Raw genomic sequence first — 13,640 nt, 5'->3', positions numbered from 1 at the left:
CTAGAAGCTGAGGATATACAGTCCACCAGATGTCATGAGAGCTGCCTGCACTGTTGATCTCAAAGGCTATCAACCAATGTCTCAATTGGTAACCACTAACCAGTAACAAACAGTGTCAATGATCTGAATAATAAAATAGAATAAATCCTCAGCAATATTGAAGATGCTGGGAATTTAGGAGTGGTTGACACATGGAAAAGCAGAGCTTCACACAAGCCGGTCCTTGATAAAGCTGGAGACAGGGATAACAAAAAATGTTATGGATCAATGAAGTGTGATGTTCTGCACTTGGCTGGGCCCATCCCAGGCATCCAAACACTGGTGGCTGGGAAGAAGCCTGGTGAAAAGGAAAAGTAGACACCAGGCTGAATAGGAGCCAACAGGAAGCTCTCCCTGTAAATAAGGCAAACCACATCCTGAGTAGCAGTAGGAGGAGTGTGTCCAGCAGATCAAATTGCAAGCCACCTCTGCACACCTGGAATACTGTGTCTCACTGTGGATGCTCCCACTCCCAAGTTAAGAGGGATATGTGGACTCAGCAGAGAGATACCAAAATGGTCCAGAAGATAGATGACATAACATGCAAGAAGATTTTTATCTGATGAAGGGGAGACAATGGAGTGAATAATGAGCAACGGTCACAAGATATGGCTGGGGGTGTTCAGTTTGGACACAGGGAAAAGCTTTACTAGGAGGGTAACAATGGAGGAGGTGCCCAGAGATGCTGCAAAATCACCATCCATGGGGATTTTCACAACTTGCCTAGACAAAGCCACAGCTGACAGCAGGTGTTGGCAGAAGTCTTGCATAAGAGGGAGGCTGATCCCAATTAGCTCCAATGAGTTTCTCTGTAATTCTGTAAAACATATCATAATTTCTCATTTGTTTTATTCTGCAATAATTGCTAATAAAGAAAATCCACTGATTGGTGAGCTTATTTTGCTATTTATAGAAAATATAATTACCATATTTGTTTAGCTTTCTATTGTCTAATGGTAGTTTAAGCCATTTATTTTGCTGTTCTGCATACTTCCAGTTCAACTCATAAGTGTATCTGGCTATATATAGCAAAAACTGTGGCTCTATTACAGCCTCATGCACTTGACACGGTTATGTTTCACATGGGCAGCCCATCTTGGTCCTGATGACTCATTGTCACTGAAGATATTTCTGTTCAAACTACTTAAGCCATTTCACATGGTTACTTTATGAGCTTTCATGTCATCTCATAAACCATCATGCACAGCTTTTGTTTTCATATGTATTACAAGTCATACATGGAGTCCCCCTTTGAACAGAAATCTCATTAGCAGGGAGAAAAACAGGCTACGGAAATATAAAACAGAAGGAATAGAAAGGCAAAGAAATAAAGCCACGCATATGGCAGTCTGCTGCTATTTCATGGTGTGTGAGCTCTCTCTCCACAAGGCCTTGGAACCACTGATGATGCTGATGGGAAGTAACTGCTACACTTCTTCCCTGTGCTGGCTTTCCCTCAGCATAGGATGAGATTTCATGTAGAGTCTGTTACAAGAGTTGGAATTCTCTGGGAGGCAAAGAGTAAAACTCATTATAAAATGTGAAGCATTGACTTGAGTGCTGTAGCACTTATTAATGACCTGATTCAGATCTAAAGAATCTCTCCAACAAAGGAGGCTCTTCTGCCAGTGAAGCACAATTTGAGACGCATAGCTTGTATACACAGGGAAAATTACCAGCATAATTATGCCAGTATAATTATAGTAGTTTAGCTATGCCAATAAAATTCTCCCTCTGTGGACACTGCTGTGCCTGTAAAAAAATACTTCTTTTCTTTGGAGCTCATCTCAACATAATTTAAATCAGGACATTTTTCTTGAGATAAGAAGAGAATGGGAAGTTTGACTGGCAGAATATACTGGGGCAGCTATACCAGTATAGTTAGCCATTTCCATATAGGCAGCTTTCAGTTGTTCACAGGAGTGTGAGATTGTGTCTTCTTGATGAAAGCCTTGGGTTTAAGTGTTTCACATTGCTTCATCTACTGAAGTCAGAATAAATAATTATAAAAGAGAATCAGCTCAGTAATAGGATCTGATAAGCATATATCTCTGCTCAGCAAATTGCTGTGCTTGCCTCATTAGGATTAACCACCCTGCAGACAAAGAAGCCAAGTCACAGCTTCTAAGGATGCAGTGCCAGATGGAAGTTCCTATTCAAAAAATATCTCAGGAGATGTCTTGGCATCTGTTACTGAAGAATGTTACTGGTAAAACCTTAAGAACCAGCCCAGAAAAGGGGCAAACAGATGCTGGTGAAGCTTTTGTGAGGGTCTCACAAAGAAATTGTGGAAATTCATGGTTTTTAGCTGAGCTGTTGCATCTCAAAACTGTGCATTATACAGACCCTTAAACTGATGAACATCCTTTTACCTGGTTCTTCATGAGAAAAGCCTTCAAAGTATTGCCATTAAAGCTTTGGTTCAACTCTTCCCTGTGGTTTGTCACAGATACTCACTGCTCTTTAAAATCAATCACGTTAAGAATTTTATTAGGAACTGGGGATCACTCTTGCAATGCATGAAAGAAACAAGCAGGAAGGACAGTTACCACTGGGCTTTCCCTTGCTGCTTTTGCAAAAACCACACCAATACAAGCCTGAAGGTCTCAGAACCTCCACCATTCCCTGTTTTCATCATGACCCGAGCTGGAACAATTTTGGGCAGGGACTTGTGAGAAATGTCAACTCTATTTGCCATTTGTGTGCACTTGTGCAGGCACCATAGTGTAGATTTGAGGCTAATCTCAAGTTCTCTCTTTGCTGGACAGCACATACTCAGGTGTGGACTTCAGCCAAGGTCTAGAGTGCAGTAGTGCAGGAGCCACGAGGAAGAGCCTGGCAGGACTGAGCACAGCAGGCAGCAGAGCATTAGGAGACACATTTCCTCAGGACTTCTCAAGGGCTCCAATGAAGGCTCTGAGCCTGGGATGCAACAGGGATAACGTCCATCAAAACAGCAGGGAAAGGAGCAGCCCATGGGATAGAACATGCCTGAAGTCACTCTTAGATTAGTCCTTTGTGTAAGAGAAAACCTGCCAGAAATGAAATAATGAAATCCAAGTCAGTGAAAGTGCTACCAAAATCTATCTCCAGCTTTTGTGAAGTGATACACTTGGTCTACAGATAAGAGGTTTGGTGGACCTTGCTCAAAGGCCTGGCTGACTAAGAAGGAAACACTCAGATTAAACTGGTCTGAATTCAATAAAATATCATATTTTCTTCAGCATTGACAATTTCAGGCCTGACCCACAGCAGTGACTGTCTGTTTTCCCAGAAGATGTCCATGAATGTGAACTTTCAGGACATGCTAAATTCATCATGACATGAGGCATCCCTACTTCCTTGTGGAATTCATGATCCAAAACTATGTTCTGGATTGCTCAGCCACTAGATGTCCCTGCATACTACAGGGCAAAGCAGAGAGGATGAGCTCCTGGCCACATCCAAAGAAAAAGTCGGAGAGCAAGCAGCATGGAAGCCTCCCTATTTGAGTGCAAATTCTCTGCCTAGGTGGAGGTAGCAATGCAACGATTTTCACTTGCTGATAGACTGCATAGTTGTGAGCATACCTCAAGGAACATGCTCCTTGCATGTCCTGGCTTGAATTATTGAGCTCCAACTTGGGAATATTCACAGAAAAATGGGAAGAGAAATGCTTTTCTCTTAAATCTCTGAAGAGGCAAATCTGACTCCAGTTTCTCCAAAAGAAGCTTTTCTAAACTAACCAGCTTTGCCGTCCTAGCAGACTGACCCAGAGTGGAAGGAAATTCAACAGCCAGAGCTCTTCTCTACTCTTTCTGTTGGATAGGTCATAAAAGGACAGCAAGTGTTCCATCAAACCCTTTCCTTTTGTTATTTCTGCCATGTGTACTCACATGCACTCTTCTAACAATATTTTTGTGTTCAGGACGTGTATTTAGCTCATCAGCACTTTGGAGCATGTAAGGTCAAGAGCCATAAAAATAGGTTGTGCAAATCTGATGGGGTCTGCAACAAATGCCAGGTTCTGATCTGACTGCAGAGGTAGAAATCAATAGATGAGGAATGTGTTTGAGTGGCTGCAGAAATCTTTTATCTTTTATCATTTGACTGGCAAACAACCACTTTGGCTTGTGAATACAGGACCTGTACCATCATACAAGTGCTGGGGACACACAAACACACAAACTTAAAGGGAAAAATATTAAAAGTCTTCCTTTTTTTTCCTGTGAAACACAAACACAGGCACAACTATGGATGTCAGCTTGGAAGTGCTCTTTCAAAGACCTTAACTTTTAGAAGACGAAAACCAGATGTGTCAAACTGGGCAACCATGGAAGGAAAGCTACATAAATCACAATTTTGACAAACATACCGATGAGATCTCTACCTCTTTCCCATTTTACTTTCCTAATCCCAGCTTGCTTTTAAGCAAGTAAGGCAGCAGCCAATGGTTCTGATCTGAAAACAATGATGCACTGCTTCTGCAAACAAGAGTTCTCTGGTGGTATCAGGACCACCACAATATTTCATAGAAAGCCTTACATTTTTATATGAAGAGCTGGTAAAAAAAGAGCTGGTACATTAAAGGATACTTCCAATAGTATATCTTATTACTCATCACTGACTCAGTTTGATAATGTAAAGTCAGTGAGAGAAGTTGCCAGCATTCCTTTTTGTTATAATCATTAAAGAGCAACCGCCAGCGTTCCCACACTTTCAACTTCTGCAAAATTATTGCTCTTTGCCCTTTACCACATCTGTGTTTGCATAACCAAGTGGTGTTCAGCTTGTCAACACCTCTTTATGTTTTACCTTCCTCCCCTCAGGGCTTTGTTTATGTGTCATCAGAGCAAATCCACTTCTGAGGATTAGAACCTCCTTTTCCATAGCATACAAAAGGGATCAATAATTGCCACATTAATTCTCAAGCATGAGCTCTGAAGGAATGAAAAAGACCTGTACAATGAAATCCAATTTTAGAAGAAACAGTTTGGCTAATTGCCTCACACCCTGCACTGCGGGGTTTCCTTTTTGGTAATGTTCAATGTCAGGTGAAACCACCCAGTATGTAGGCAGGCAGGAAGAAGGTACCAGTGCTTGACCTCTGGCCAAGGTCGCTGCAAGTCCAACACCATTTCCCTTACCTCTGATAGCACACGTGTTGCAGTACACATGGGCTCAGGTCACGGGGTATAGGAATGGGCCACCACTCCTTGCCAGAAAATTTGGGCCGCATGTGTCTTTGGTGGAATTTGGGTGCTTAGAGCCATGTTCATCACCTCCTTTGCACCCACGTCCTTTTATTTTCTTTTCCCACTGACATCTGTCAACAACTCCCTGCTCTCTGCCTTGCTTACATCCTCTGAATCACTTCACTTCTCACAGAGTAGGTGCAGAGATTACAATGAATTTAGGACATCTATGAAAACAGCCTCTAGGTCCAAAATGATGGCCTGCTTCAGTATTCAGGACTGTGTGATATTGAAGGTAGTGAAAAACCTATTCAGCTTCTTGTGCTCAGAGTTGTGCTCAACCTTTTCTCCTATGAGGACCAGTCAGTTTTGCTTTACTAAGCATCTAAATTGTTGCAGCTCCAAGGCAGACACTGAGGCTCTAGCACGCTACCTCAGAGAAGCTGGATTTATTAAATGTGCTCACACTCTGCCTAATACTGACAGCATCAAAAAAACATTTGCTATTCTGACTCCTGCATACATCAGGATGTTAAAGACCAGACTCCAGAGCCTGTCCAGGCATATAGCTTTGCCTGCTGTTTCCCAGAACCTAGCCAGATGTCCACTCAGTGTCTTTCAGAAATGAATCACACCTATAAATGTTCAGTAAGCTCCCTGTACTGGCAATGAAGAGCAGTAGGCTCCTCTGTTGAGCACCTATATTGCCCACTGTCCATTTGAGGAATCCTAGGTGCCCAGCTTAGGTGGCATGAGTCACCCTGGTGGGTCCGGTAAGTGCTGCCATCATCATACTTACATTTGATGTCCAGAGTAGAGCAGTTTGAACAAGGATTTTATCCCTTATTCAAATTGTAGCAGCTTGTTCAAGCACTGAAACTTCTGCATTCAGATCTTCGTGAGTAAATACAGGAAAATTGGGCTGTTTTCCTTGAACATCAGACTCTGAAATACCTTTTAGGGAAAAGCTCCCTCGACAGCTAAACTACAGCTGCTGTAGTTTGCCTGTTTTGACAGCAGGCAGACATTTTCTGGTCCTGATTTCTAAATGCTATTCCACCTCCTCTCTAAATTTCCTTTTTTGATCTTACATAGGATATTTGCATAAAACTGAGGAACTTGGCCAAATACTTCTCTTACCACTTCAAAGCTGCTGACCTCCAAGAAGCTGGACTGGTGTAAATGAGGGAAGAATCTGATGCAATAGGTTCAGTGTAATTATATATCCACTGTCCAAAATCACCAGGTAGCTGCAGTTGTGTCTGGCCAAGGCCAAGGTAAGTTTGGACTCAGCTTCATGCTAACACTGTCAGACATCTTCTGGATCACAGCTGATTCATGCCCTGCTGGTTAGAAACATAGCCAGGACTTGCTTTCGTTGCTCTACAACAGACTCCAGTAGATATTTCCTAAAGATGGAGTTTAGACAATATTTTAATACAAAGGAAGTCATGCTATGTTTCTTACACTTTTGCAACCAAGCTGTGGGGAATCCTATCTACTGTTTGATTTATGATATTACCAAAGGTTGTAGTCAGTCTGGGAGGTGGAGTAAATGCAGAAAACATGGGATTTACAGAACAAAACTACCCAAAAGCAGTGGTTATATTCTGTCAATTAGGAAAACTCCTCTGTTCAGTATTCAGGATAATAGGCAAGTGACTGAAGCAATTGTGTTTCTCCATATTCTGGTCTGGTCATCCTGGTTAATGTCTCAAAATTGTCACACAAGTGACAAAATATCTCTCTTTTTAGTAAATTCCCAGATCACTGCACCATCGGTAAGCTGTGACATGTGGATTGAGTCTGAAATGCTGAGTACTTCAGGTATTTTGTAGAAGAAAGTAAATTGAATACAAAATTCCTTTAGCTGGGCAACAATAACAGGATTTCACAGGACTGTACCATTTAGGTATCCAAGGATCTATATATGCTGTATAGATCCTTGGGCTCTATTACTCTGTGCTCCCAACAATCAGCCCTTAATTCTCATCTGTGAGCATACTCAGATTGATCTTAATTAATGTGATTCATACTTTATTAATGCTCAATTCATCAGGCATTTCAATATGCATAATAATTCTAATAATAGATCTGGACTTAAATTTGAAATAGATCTTAGTTTATGATACAAACTGCATGGCAGAGAGCCAAATGTGAAAACAGGGATGAATAAGCCAGCCTTGACAAAAATTAAAATCCAAATTTTGAAAACATATGTTCAGGAATGGTGGGTTCAGGGATAGGGATATTACTGACTCACATTCTGATACAGAACAGACATTCTGATCTACATTCATTTTAAATTAAATTGAGATAAAATTCTGTGCATGAGGAAATGGATCAAGCCCATAAGGCTTCTTCTATGTGATGTTTTTTGGGCCATGATAAACCTTGTTGACTCCAAAATCTTCTCATGGACTGTGAGCCTGGAAACTCAGAACTGTGGCCAGTTGTTCACTTTGCCTGAAATTGCTTGGATTGATCTCTGAAGCTTTGGGTCAGAGATCTTTTTGGCCAATAGCTCTTCACCACAGCTGCAGATCTGACGATACAGTATATCTGTGCTTGAATGTGTTTGAATTTCATAAATACACTGCAGTAAGGACAAACCTGTATTCTTTGGCAGTTAATAGATGTTAAATTACTGCAACCTGCTTTTCTTTTGCTGTTAGTTTAATGGTTGATTCCGACAAATAGATGAATCTATTAATTAACTGCAAGGAAATTATTTCACTATGCCATAGCTTCTTTGTATTCTACCAGGCTCCCTATATCCTATTATTTCAGGATGTGGCTGTGATGTGCCATAGCGTATATAATTCATAGAGACACTATCAGATGTACTACACCAAAATAAGGATCTGGGGAAAGGAGAGCTCACACTTTGATGGCATGTAATTATTTCAGATAGCAAACTGCTGCAGGCAAAGTCTGATATACTTCCATTAACCATGGTCAGGCATACCCATTTCTGAGAGAAGACATGCAATCTAGTGGCTGGAGGAGTGGACTAACTTTGATTTTGAGCTCTCTATTGACAGTGACCTCATGCAACCCTTTTGAATTTACTCTGATAACTGTGAGCAAAAGGCAGAGAATTACTAAGCCATCTTTCAGGGACCATTAGTAGGCTTCACTCGTTGACATCTATATTGCCTGTAAAGTTTTGGAATATCACAAAGGAACACATAGCAGCAATAGGGATTTGAGGTAGCAGAAAGAGTAGCATTGCTCCTCAAAGAAGGATGAGATAGGAGCTGGCATTAGCACAGGTTGTGCTCTCATCCACAGCTCTTGCTGCTTCTAATGACACACTGTCTTGAAGTCTCAAAGTTAGGTTTGTTCTTTGTCAATCTGAATTTCTACTGTTGGCAGCTGATGGCCATTTGTTGTCATGACAAAAATTGCCTTTTCTTGAAAAGTTTTGTTTTGTGGTTTTGTTGTTCTCAGCTCTGGTTTGTGTTTTGCTGTTTGCTTTGGTTATGGGGCAGGATTTGTGTTTGTGCATTTGTAAGTTTTTAAATTAAGAACAATGGTATCATTTCCTCCTTATCACTACTCAAAATACCTTATCTGCCATGTGGCATTTGCTCATTTTACAGCCACATCACAACAGTTACACCTAATTAGCCCATGATTGACTCGTGCACACTATTTTGTTCTCTGTCCTTTTCAATAGATGCAAACACAGTTTGTAATGGAAATTGTTGTGATTATTCACTAAGCACATGACCTTGCACCTCATGTAGTTACACACATCCATTTCTATTAGCTCACTCATCAAAATTCTTCCTTGCCTTCCATATTCTGATTCTCTGCTGTATTGATGATACCTCTCAGCTTTGTGTCAACAGCTAATTTAATTTACACGTTCTTCCTGTTTATGTAAAGGTCACTAATGAAAAATTTGGCACCGTGTGTCAAGAGCAATCTCTGATGTTTTGTATTAGTACCCTCTTCTCACAGGGTCAGTTGATAAATTCATAGAAAATTGAGGTTAGGAGAGACTTTAGAGGTTCATTAGTCCCTTGTCCAAAGCAGCACTGATAGCAAATCTGGATGAGGTTGGTCAACCCATCAAATCCCTTTTCAAGGTATCAGCAGTTGTTTCATTTCTGTTTAATTTCTTGGGGAAACCTGAATCTTTTAAAGTTCCCATTTTTTGGTCATCTTTTCTATATTAAAACCAGTTCTCATTTGGCAATATATTTAGGTGCTTACCAATATATAGCAATCATAGGTCTGTGCTGCTTCATTTCTCTGGAGGTGAAGTATTTTTATTGACTTCCCTTTTGCTACTAATTCTGAATATCTAAAATGGGGCTTTGGCCTATCCACTGGTATGGAGGTCTCTTTCATATTTCTATTTTCTCTAGAGATAATAAGAATTCAAGAAATGGAAAAGATGGGCTTCTGAGATCTCAAACTACTCTAATTTCTTCCCTCAATCAAATCATGTGACATAAAATTGTGATTTTAATTTCTATATTAATTATTATTCTCTCTTCTTCCTACAATTCTACAGTCATATGATTTGTCCTTAAATAAAATTTCTTGTTGCCACACAGGAGACCAGGTTTCCCATTCCTGAGATTCTTTGTAAGTCAGCTGGAACCTACTAGGAACTTAACACCCACATACAGCAGTGTTATCTAAACAGATAATTTCTCAAACTTCCCTGAAGTTCAATGTTTTGGCAGAATCTCAGTTACTGATTTTGGCAATACAGGATCATTTCAGAGAAAATATCAATGCTGAAAGAAAGAAAAAGAGCACTGTCCAACAGAGTCAATGGATAATGAAGTTTCTAGTTTGGACTGTGCTTCCTGCTGACCACTGGAGCATTTGCCACTGCATCAGGCCAGTTCTTCCACTAGTGTAAACCTCCACAGCAGATAAAGTTTATGCCTATCAGCAGCCAAACAAAGGTGCCACTAAGTGAAGGCCAAACTATAATTGCTGTGCACAGCTAGTGAGAGTTCAGACAGTTTGAAAGAACAGCAATGAGACCAGAAGACTTTCATCTCTATGTCACTGATGCAACTAAATGTAGAATAGATCAGTGATGATCAAAGTCTTCTGAAAATGCCTCATCAGAAACTGGTGGTGCAAGCTGCACTGTTTTACTTGAAGATACAAGGGCGAAGTTACAGTGCCAGAACTTGGTCAGATTTAATCCTATTTGGTGACATCAGGAGTAGGGTTTTTTAAGATAAAGATCATAAACTATGTGAAAGTAAGAATAATAATGTATATTAAATGGAATGAGAACATGGCTTACTCCTCTTAGATGTGGAGCCCAAATTTTTAAGAAATGTAGTTTGAACTTGACATCAAACGTAGATTTTATGGGTCATGCATGAAACTCACATTTACTTGTATTAGCCTTATTGATGTTAGAGTTCCGCTTTTGGGAGTTCAATGACAGCCTTTTGGATTTCCATTTTTCTACAAGCTGCACAGTGGATCACAATTCCTTGGAGTCACCAGAGCCAGCGGAGGTGGTTAATGCCCAGATTCCACTGCAGTACAAATTTAGAAGGAGCTGAGAACTGAGAGAAACAGGAATTTTGACTGTGCCATAGGGCTGGGGCAGAGCCGAAATATTTCCCAGCACGGCAGTAGGAGGTAAGCTCGTTCCTACTTGCTAAGTCATCTGCTTGCTTAATGCCAAAACCAGGCAGGCAGACAAAACACTACAAAAAATGATAGAAAGTAATATGGAAAAAACTGCTACAAATGTGATAAAAATTACCTGTAACTGGGTGCAATCACAGACTTGGAGGCAATGGAGCGTTTGATCAGACAGTATTCTTGCCTAAATAGCAAGCATCCAGGAAACAGAATTAGGTTACTGTTTTCTACACAGCTAGAGGTTCACATGCACCAGCAGGCATAAAATGGGATCCAAGAATCTCTTTAGTCATCAGGCAGGAGTGAAAGATCATTCGAACACAGGGACTTGGGGTAAGCAAACAGGTACAACGTCAAACTATGTCAAACATTTCTTCAATGGATATTTTGTTCTAAATCAAAGCATACTGCCAGCTAATAAGGTAAACACAATATAGTTCAGTTAGGAAGTAGGTTAAAGCAGCTGTTCATTTACTTTCTCAGTGTCAGGAACAGGAACTCAGCAAGTTCCTTGAACTCGGCATTCTTTTTTCTTTCAGCTTTATATACATGCCTTCACAATCTCCTTCTACTTTTTTTTCCCCTGCATACTGCAGGCAATAACTATGAAACTCTTTAATTTAACAGTATGTTCTTTGTCCTGCAATTGTTCCTGTTTTGCAACCACATAGATTATATGTACGGGCCTGTAGGAATAGTCAAACAGTTAATAAGGGTAGGGTTTGGCACACTTCACTATGTACAAATTCTACAATCAAGTCCTGACAGGAAAGCTCTGTATCGTCTGTGGTTCCCAGTCCTGACTAAAATATGCAAAATATCACTACTGGGAATGATACCTATTTCCCAGAAAGCTGCAATACCAGTTTTTTCTTATCAATGCATCATTGAAACATGTTTTGTTTACAGTTTACACCATTTATTTTCCCAGGCATATTAGGTTTTCAGAAGGGATCCATGGCTCATTGCGCCTGTCAAAGGTACAGAGGTGCTATTTTAAATTTCATTACAACCTTAATGCAGTATAAATCAAAGAACTAAAGAGAGACATGTACCAGATAACTGTACTAACCCCTGAGATTAAACTTCCATCCACATGATTCTTTGCATCTTCTGGTTTTGTCTTCAACCCCTTTACCTGGGGGTAGTGTATATCCTTCAGGCAGGCAGAAATGCACTGTGCAACAGGCACCACAGTCAGGATGAGGTGTGCTCTGCAGGACAAATGTACAAACTCAGTTGCAGATCCTGCTGATGAGATGAAACAGGAGTGAAATCCAGAATGTTCCTCTAGAGGTGTGTCAAGAGCAGCAGGATACAAGAAGGGAAACACAGTAAACAAAAACCACTTTATTTGTATCTAATGAACTAAACAGTCATCAGTGTGAACACCTACAGAGCCCAGATCTGGAAGGTAAGGAAGTAATATCTTTGCATAATTCCTTTTTAGTCAAGAAAGGTATTTAAAACCCTTAATGTGGGCCTGGGCCTTGAACTTGGAAACTTACTGAAGCAGAATCTGAGGACAAAATTCAAATACAAATTTTCTTCTCTTTAAAAATTGCCTTTTAGAGGTAGAACCTCAAAAGACTTGGAATTCTTCCTCTGACCTCAGAAGACTTTAAAAAAAATAGTTGCTTACTTAAACCACTGGAATGCACAGGAGCAAGTTTTCTCATGAGGTTCATGGTCAGCATAAAACCAGAAGGGAAGAAAAAACAGTCAAACATTTTAGATGTCTACAAGGCAGAGATTTAAGTTCTAAAGAAATGTGAGAAATTGATTGTTTGGCTATGCTGTTGCTCATATATCAGATGGGAACCCAGTTCCAAATTCAACAAGAGTAGGTCCCATCATACTCTCAAGGTCCGTCCAACCTGCTAACCAGGATGAACATGACCTTTCAATAGAGGAAAGTTTCCTATTCCTGCTTTCCTATGATGCAGGAGCCTCTAATTCTGGCCGAACTTGGAGAATCACCCTCACTGATTTTCTCTACTACATGTAGTTAGCTTTGGAGCTCATTATATTTCCTGGCCAGTTTTCCATGTATATGGGGCCATCTGCCCTGAAAATCATAAGCACCAAGGAGCAAATTTCATTCTGCTATCAAAATAAACACTCTAAGGAGAAGCAGTGAGAAAAGTGGAGCAGCCTAGAGAAAACAGTAAAAGAGCCTTACACAGAGGTTAAAATAAATGGGAACAAGAGAGAGACACCTCACCACAGAGTTCATGAGCCATGAGAAATGATGGTGCAATGCTGTTCTGCAGTCCAGCCAAGGAGAAGGATCAAAGTTCTCTTCTTTATAGCAGCAGTTGGAGAGCCAAGCTCTCCCAGCTTCCTTTTGCTTTAGGAACAGTCCTGATCACCATGAAAGTCTTCTCCAGGAGCTTACCAAGTCATCACACTCTTGGCAGTTTTTCTGTTGGAGGAATAAAAAGGACAATTCAAGGTGTTCTGTATGTTGTATTCAGCAAGTCCTCTGCCCCCTGAAATGCAAGAAAGTGGACAGGAATAACCAGCTCACCTCTCTCCCTGTGAATTGAGTGTGTGTGTCTGATATGGGATTTACACAGGTGCCATGTGCTTCTGAACCTTTGCCACCTGTGGGGAGACCAAGTCTCCACCCCTGTGCTAAGCCCTCTCCCCTTTGGGCTTGGCAAAGGACATGTATTTTTCTCATAACAGGTCTCCAAGAACTCAGAATGGCAGCATCTATGTGTAGTGCCATATCTCCCAACTTCCCTAGACATGCTGCCTAATTAAGCCTTCTTCACTCCTATGCCC

General features: G+C 40.7%; 1 long non-coding RNA gene across 5 annotated transcripts; it reads right to left on the bottom strand.

The window, feature by feature from the left end:
• Positions 1-2,376: 2,376 nt before the first annotated feature.
• On the bottom strand, positions 2,377-13,432 carry LOC136301316 (uncharacterized). Of its 5 annotated transcripts, none has more exons than XR_010723847.1 (5): positions 13,381-13,432; positions 13,075-13,275; positions 11,923-12,064; positions 10,972-11,034; positions 2,377-3,071 (listed from the first exon to the last, which is right to left on the bottom strand). It is a non-coding gene; the product is annotated as an uncharacterized lncRNA (long non-coding RNA). The 5 variants fall into 5 exon arrangements; XR_010723842.1 differs by lacking the exon at positions 13,381-13,432 and adding an exon at positions 6,354-6,622 and having other exon boundaries at positions 13,075-13,370; XR_010723841.1 differs by lacking the exon at positions 13,381-13,432 and having other exon boundaries at positions 13,075-13,370.
• Between the last annotated feature and the right edge of the window lie 208 nt (positions 13,433-13,640).

Source organism: Chamaea fasciata, unplaced genomic scaffold, assembly GCF_029207755.1.
Source record: "Chamaea fasciata isolate MVZ Bird 193981 ecotype frontalis unplaced genomic scaffold, bChaFas1.0.hap1 SCAF_1, whole genome shotgun sequence".
Lineage (NCBI taxonomy): Eukaryota > Metazoa > Chordata > Aves > Passeriformes > Sylviidae > Chamaea > Chamaea fasciata.
Note: the sequence above shows the minus strand (reverse complement) of the source record. Positions and strands in the feature narration are given on the sequence as shown.